Source organism: Cydia pomonella, chromosome 13, assembly GCF_033807575.1.
Source record: "Cydia pomonella isolate Wapato2018A chromosome 13, ilCydPomo1, whole genome shotgun sequence".
Classification (NCBI taxonomy): Eukaryota; Metazoa; Arthropoda; class Insecta; order Lepidoptera; family Tortricidae; genus Cydia; species Cydia pomonella.
In genome coordinates, this window is record NC_084715.1 from 18,478,785 (window position 1) to 18,486,016 (window position 7,232).

The 7,232-nt window shown below is 39.6% G+C and overlaps 1 long non-coding RNA gene across 1 annotated transcript in view; it reads right to left on the reverse strand.

Annotated features, from left to right (window-relative positions):
- The window catches only part of LOC133524478 (uncharacterized), a 12,434-nt gene extending 5,823 nt beyond the window's left edge, over positions 1-6,611 (reverse strand). Inside the window, exons 1-2 of the long non-coding RNA XR_009800383.1 lie at positions 5,893-6,611; positions 3,465-3,634 (exon numbers count right to left, since the gene is read on the reverse strand). This is a non-coding gene — a long non-coding RNA (uncharacterized LOC133524478). The remainder of the gene's footprint in view (positions 1-3,464; positions 3,635-5,892) is intronic.
- Positions 6,612-7,232: the final 621 nt, after the last annotated feature.

Here is a 7,232-nt window from a genome sequence, read left to right on the forward strand (position 1 = left end):
CTGAACAGTAATATATGATCACGCGCCATATTGCGGACTCACACACACACACACACACACACACACACACACACACACACACACACACACACATACACACGCACGCACGCACGCGCGCACACACACACACACACACACACACACACACACACACACACACACACACACACACACACACACAGACACACACGCGCGCGCGCGCCTGCACGCAAATTTATCATACTAAACTTAACTGTCACCCTATACATGAGAATAACACCGCCCTCTTGACAATGATCATATATTTCTGGTCGGGCTTTATACATATAAATTAATAATAGTATTTTATGCAACAGTTGTATAAGAAGGGTCAAAAAAGGCGAGTGGCGTGAGTTACAATGTGAGCCGGAGCCGAAGGCGTAGGCGAACATTGTAAAGGAATACGCCACGAGAATTTTTTGACCTACTTATACAACGTTGCATACAATATTTTTCCTACGAGTCAACAAAAATAAATCTTAATTTAGGTAAACAAATTACAGCAAAAGTATATAGCCAAGACGCGCGAGCATACCTTATTATGCGCCCGGCCCGCCCCGGGCCGCGGCCGGCCGGTCGGCGACACCTCCTCGTAACTCATGAGGCCCTGGTACTTGCTACTTGCTAAATTAATTTTTTGGACAGTATTTTCTCAATTTTGGCCACCGTAGCCTACGGAGACTAACAAGCAACGCTAAGCGGTCTTCGTAGTCTATGGGTGTTGCTATATTACGGGTGTCACATGCGTGTTTCTGACTTATGAAGTAATTATTTTTACTATGCAACCAAATGAATATTTTGTAAGTTGGCAGCAATGCACTTAGTTTAAAACTGTATTCGTTTTGGTTTTGTTAGGTTGGTAGCCATTAATCGCAGTAACGTTATAGCTTATAAAAGCACAAGAGCTTTTATGAGGAATAGACAATATAGACTTTTCTTGAAACCTTTTATGTATGTTCTTATATTCGTGTTAATGAATGCATAAATGACAGATAACAGTAGAGGAGTAGGAAATAGTATTTTATGCAACATTTGTATAAGAAGGGTCAAAAAAGGCGAGTGGCGTGAGTTACAATGTGAGCCGGAGCCGAAGGCGTAGGCGAACATTGTAAAGGAATACGCCACGAGAATTTTTTGACCTACTTATACAACGTTGCATACAATATTTTTCCTACGAGTCAACAAAAATAAATCTTAATTTAGGTAAACAAATTACAGCAAAAGTATATAGCCAAGACGCGTGAGCATACCTTGTTACGCGCCCGGCCCGCCCCGGGCCGCGGCCGGCCGGTCGGCGACACCTCCTCGTAACTCATGAGGCCCTGGTACTTGCTACTTGCTAAATTAATTTTTCAATTGGACAGTTTTTTCTTAATTTTGGCCACCGTAGCCTACGGAGACTAACAAGCAACGCTAAGCGGTCTTCGTAGTCTATGGGTGTTGCTATATTACTGGTGTCACATGCGTGTTTCTGACTTATGAAGTAATTATTTTTACTATGCAACCAAATGAATATTTTGTAAGTTGGCATCAATGCACTTAGTTTAAAACTGTATTCGTTTTGGTTTTGTTAGGTTGGTAGCCATTAATCGCAGTAACATTATAGCTTATAAAAGCACAAGAGCTTTTATGAGGAATAGACAATATAGACTTTTCTTGAAACCTTTTATGTATGTTCTTATATTCGTGTTAATGAATGCATAAATGACAGATAACAGTAGAGGAGTAGGAAAAATACAAAAGATCAGCCTTAACACTGGTTTTTCATTCATATGTTCCCGAAATAGTACGGGCAAGGTTAGGTAAGGTTAGATTAGTTTGCCAACGCTTCGCCCGAATTGTAGATGTTGATTCGTAATGTAGATGACATCATTAGCATTATCTTCATTCTTTAGATAAGTTTAGATAAGTTCTCAATTAGATATCGTTTGTATGTCGTATAATTGACAGAAGCAGTACGATTCGGATCGGGCAACCACACTTTAACGTTAGAAATATCGTAAATAGATCTTATTAAGATCACATCAGAATCGAAATAAACATCAATTTTGACATATCGTTTAGTTATCGATCTTTTCAATCTCTTTCCAAGATCTTAAGCATCTCTTAATCATTCTTCGAATCGGGCTCCTACGCTTGTAGTACAGTAGGCTGCAGAGATATCTGACCCCCCTGCATATAAACTTGTTTGCATATTAATTACATATAATTGTTACGTATAAGAGAATATCTGGGCGACCGAGCTTTGCTCGGAAAATATATAAAAATCGAAAATTGTGCGTTTCTCCAGAGATAAGACCTAGCTAGATCGATTTATCGCCCCCGAAAACCCCCATATAGCAAATTTCATCGAAATCATTAGAGCCGTTTCCGAGATCCCCGAAACTAGCCAAATAATTAGGCAAAATCTGTAAAAATAGGAATATTTGAATATGTCTGAGCAGTCTAAGCACACTTGGAGCTTACTACCAACCTATTTTAAATTCATAGTCCGGTTAAACTCAACATGTCCAACTCCTTTCGGGTATTCTCGGCTCCAATCGGCTCAGCATTGCTCCGAGCAATTATTAGGGTTGGCACAACTTGACGTCCCTATGCGTGCACGACCTCAGAAGCCTTGAATTTAGACAACCCAAAATAGCCGAAAGGGATAGTACCATACATTAGAAAGGGACAGCATGACTCGTGCCTGAATCGCTGTCAAACTTCGGTTACTACCGTAAGTCTCGTCACAGAATAAATAATAATACTTACTAAGTACTATTATTTATTCTGTGACGACGGCGCGGACTGTTAAGGCCGGCAACTCCGGAGTTGCAGGCGTACATAGGTTACGGAGACTGCTTACCATCAGGCGGGCCGTATGCTTGTTTGCTACCGACGTAGTATAAAAAATGAGGCCTTGCGAAGGAAGATTTGGCATGCGCGCGGTTTTTAACGTTTACCTCAATAAAACCTACATGGCATGGCATTCACTATAAAAATTGTAGTTTAGATACGTGGCCCACGGTTTATAAACAATGCTTCGTTAGCTATTTTATACTAAAATTATATTGTTGTGGTATATATGTGGTGGTAACAATATACAATTGAAAATAAATGAAAAGTAGACATCTTTTCGAGATTTTTTTCTATCGCGCCAACTTTAACATTTTAATTAAAAATAAGTGACAGTCCGTATCAAAAGGGACCTTATGGCGGTCGGCGATTGCGCCATTATAAGCGGCGCGCCAGTCCTAGTCCTATCCTAACCTAATGTGGTACTATGCGACGTGAGCGCCGACCTCCATAAGGTCCCTTTTGATTTGGATTGTCACAAATCAAAAATCATTTATTTTCAGGCATCAAAGGCCTATAGATACATATTTACCTTAACCATAGACTAAACTAAAAACCGTTTAGGCAACACAAGTCTTTTGAACACAATTTTTGTAACCCCCTCTTACACGCGTAATTGTTGTAGTCCTACTATAGCTATTCCGGGATGTTAAACTTGACTTTCTTCCTCAGTGATCATTGGAGCGGCAGCCGTTTCGTTGTTTCGTTGATTCACTTGGATCTCATCGTCGTCCCTGCTCGCGAGTTTTGCAACGCAGCAACATAGCAGGAGTAATGCCTGTTGGTAAAAAAAATACATTAAAGGAAGCTTATTGGAAGGAAAAAGCCTTTTTTTATTCTACGGTGGCAAACAAGCATGGCCCGCCTGATGGTAAGCAGTCTCCGTAGCCTATGTACGCGTTGCCGACCCTAACCAACCAGCCTTTTGATAGAATCCAAAATGTCAAGCACTTTTTGTCTTTGGCATCCAAATAATGGACAATTTATTGCACAATCTTATGAACCCTTTGACGGCGGTTGCCCTGTATAATCAAATTCAACCACTCAGTATATGTGAAAAATATAACAAATAAATAATTTCTTTTACTACTTAAATATCAAATCACACATCAGTACCCCTAGTGTAAATTTGATCGACATCATAACGTGACGAACGCGTTTGCGTTAAGTCTCATTTTTTATAGGATTTTGAGTTTCCAAAACGTCCCGCTTGGCGCGCTCTTTCTAAATCCAATACGAAATGAGACTAAACGCAAACGCGTACGTCACGTTTCGAAATCGAATTTATTTATACTAGGGGTACTGGTTTCGACACATGTTGACTGTGGTCATTTAAACACTTGTTATTCACCAATTGTTGGTAACGAGTAACTAGAATACGCAAAACAAGATAGAGAATAGATACAGGCAAAACTATAACTAAAGTTTAGAGAGCTTCTTCACCTGTAAAAAGTAGAGTCAAATAGTGATGTGATCAATTCGCACGAGAGTGGTACCTACAACCGGACGCTCGCACTAATTAGTGTCACCTATCTATGAGAGATTTATAAATCTGTATTTGAAATTGTCGAAGAAGAGTAAAAAAATGTCATAGTAGTAAGGCTGTAATACGAGACGAAGTTCCTCATCTAAGGAACATGTCGACTGAATCATATATTCCCATTATCGATGTATGAGGCGAGGCTCTAACGTTACGCTAATAATATTTACGTACACACGTGCTTCCGCCGCTGACCTAGAGGCTGTTATTATTTAATACGCGCAGAAACAGTCCTTGTAGGTCTTCATTCCGGGCAATCCATGAACTTCTCGTATCGTACAGCCTAGTGCGGAGATATTACGTCATGAATGAATATTGTTCAGTGATTGTTTTTTTAAGCCCTATATTTTTAACAGAGACGTGCGTAAAACAAATGTTTATTTTTAACACATTGAAAATAAATTCTAGTTGTTTAAGAACAGAGCCAAAATGAGAAGATTTTTATCATCAATTGTAAATATCGATATCACTATTTACAATCCCTAAACTTTTAGTTGTTTACTTAAAATTTGCTTTTGCGTGTATTTTTTTACATTTGAAATATTGTTACCGATATTCTGATATTTCTGAAACGGAAAACGACCATTACAAAAGTCATGGGCCCCGGCGACCGTGTGGATTTAATTTAATTATGTGGTGTAGACGAAAGAATGAAATTCAAGGACATTGTCTTTCTGATACCACTTGTAACCGATTAAAGCAAGAGGTGCGGACGCAAAAAATGCCAACTCTCGCAGCGGTGAAAGTTGCTTGACAGGATAGATTAAAGCTCGGCGCTTAAGTCCTTTATGCCAATTTCCGCATTTTTAAAAATTTCGAAAACCTGGATCGACTAAAAGGAATGAAATCCCACCACGGACCGAAAGGAACTAGTTCATCTAAAGCGCTCTTAATCGGTATCGACGGTACTTAGTAACAGATAGTCTATAGCCGTGTCCCTCTCGCACACTAGATAACGGCAGCCACGGACCGGATCGATTTAGCTAGCTCCTTCCTTTCCTTGAGATCTCGAGATTTGCTCCTGAAGTAAAGGAACTAAAAGAGCGAACTAGTTCCTTTGACCGATATCGGAGGCTTCGGAGCGCTCTTTTTAAAGACCGAGCGGGCACAACTCTACTAAATTCAAATACGGAACGTCAATCGAACACTTCACACACACATACAGGACGAGCTTTAACTACTGTTTTTTGCCAATATAATAACTATGGAAGGTAAAGGCAAGGAACAGAATCTCCTTAGATAGAACTGTTGCAAAAGTGTCCAGCTGTCAGCTATAAATAATAGTTCCAAATCTCTCCAGAGTAGCGCTAGAGTAGCTAAGAAAAGAACCTAGGCGTTATTGACGGAGTGAAGTGCGCTGTCTATGATTAGATTTTTTTCTCAAGTAAGTATTCTAGGTATTGTAGCGCCACCTATTTATGGTTTTTTGTCGGACACTTTTTAGTATATGGAGATTCTGTTCCCTGCCTCTACTTCATAATAATAACATCACTTACGATCACCATGATGATAATTGTTGGAGTAGCCCCCATGTCGATGTCCCTCGGCCTCTTGCCAGCAAGGAGGTCCCTCGCAAATTGTGTCGACACTATTCTCGCTTTCCTTCTTACTCTGCCCATTTTGAAATAAACTTGATACCTACACTTTATATAAAGTTTATTACCTAAACTAGGCCACTGTTTAACATTTTTGTTTTGCGTTTTGAACACCAAAGTTAGTCATAATTTGTAATTTTGTGTGTTTATCGCGAATTTATTAAATTTTCAACGTTTCAACGAAGGTTAGGTACTAGATGAATGACAAACGGGAAATCGAGATATATAAAATAAATTTGCGTTAGAAATATATTATTTAATATAATTTATCCATGGTTACCGTCGGATTATATCACTTAACTTTACTTGAAGAAAAGCCGTTTTCTGGTCGAGAGTTTTATTTTTTTGCAATTTAAAAGACCTTCCTGACAATAGGTTAAGTTTTGACTTGAAAACTGCACAACTGTTTATAGATTTTTATTAAACCACTGTAACTATAAGACTATTCGTATCACTGTGTAACAAACTTGTGAGAAAAAACACACTCAACCAATGCAAACAGATATAACACGTAGTTGGTTTTTTTATAGTAAGTAGTTTGTTTTTAGCGAGATGACGGCGCAAAACCAGACTCACTTCCGAACTTCCACTCATTGCATTGCATGCAGGCGCGCAAATAACCAAAACGTGTATAGTATAGGCGCATAGCAGAGGGCCTACCGCGAACCACGTTCGACGTGTTGCCTCCCTGTCACGTTTACGTACGAATTTACAAGTGCGACAGAGAGGCAACACATCGAACGTGGTTCGCGGTAGGCCCTCTGTTAGCACACTGCATACGATTCGCACGTCATCGTTCCAATCTGCCAGCGGGATGGCGCTAAAATACGTGCATAGCGTTGTCTCACTCAAACATCGGAGCGACATGCGAATTGTATCCAGTGAGCTAAGCGCCATAGCTAGAGTCAGACCAATATAAAAACTCTGCAGCAAGTTTTACATAAAACACAGTAATGTTATTTTATAAATACGCTGAAAGGACCCAGTGAAAACGACCGTTGTAACTGGTTTCGACTGCTGGTTTATTTTGGACCAATACACCTAAAAAGCACAAGTACGTACGGACATTATATTATATTACACAGCATAAAACACAAAATAACACCGATTCAGTCCAAAAATGCAAGTAAATTTCCCGAGAAATCTCTTTCGGATAATTGCGCCATCTAAACATCCACACAGAAACTACGTGACCATTTATCTAACGCAGCGCGCAAGAGTGCAATATCAACATGCAACAA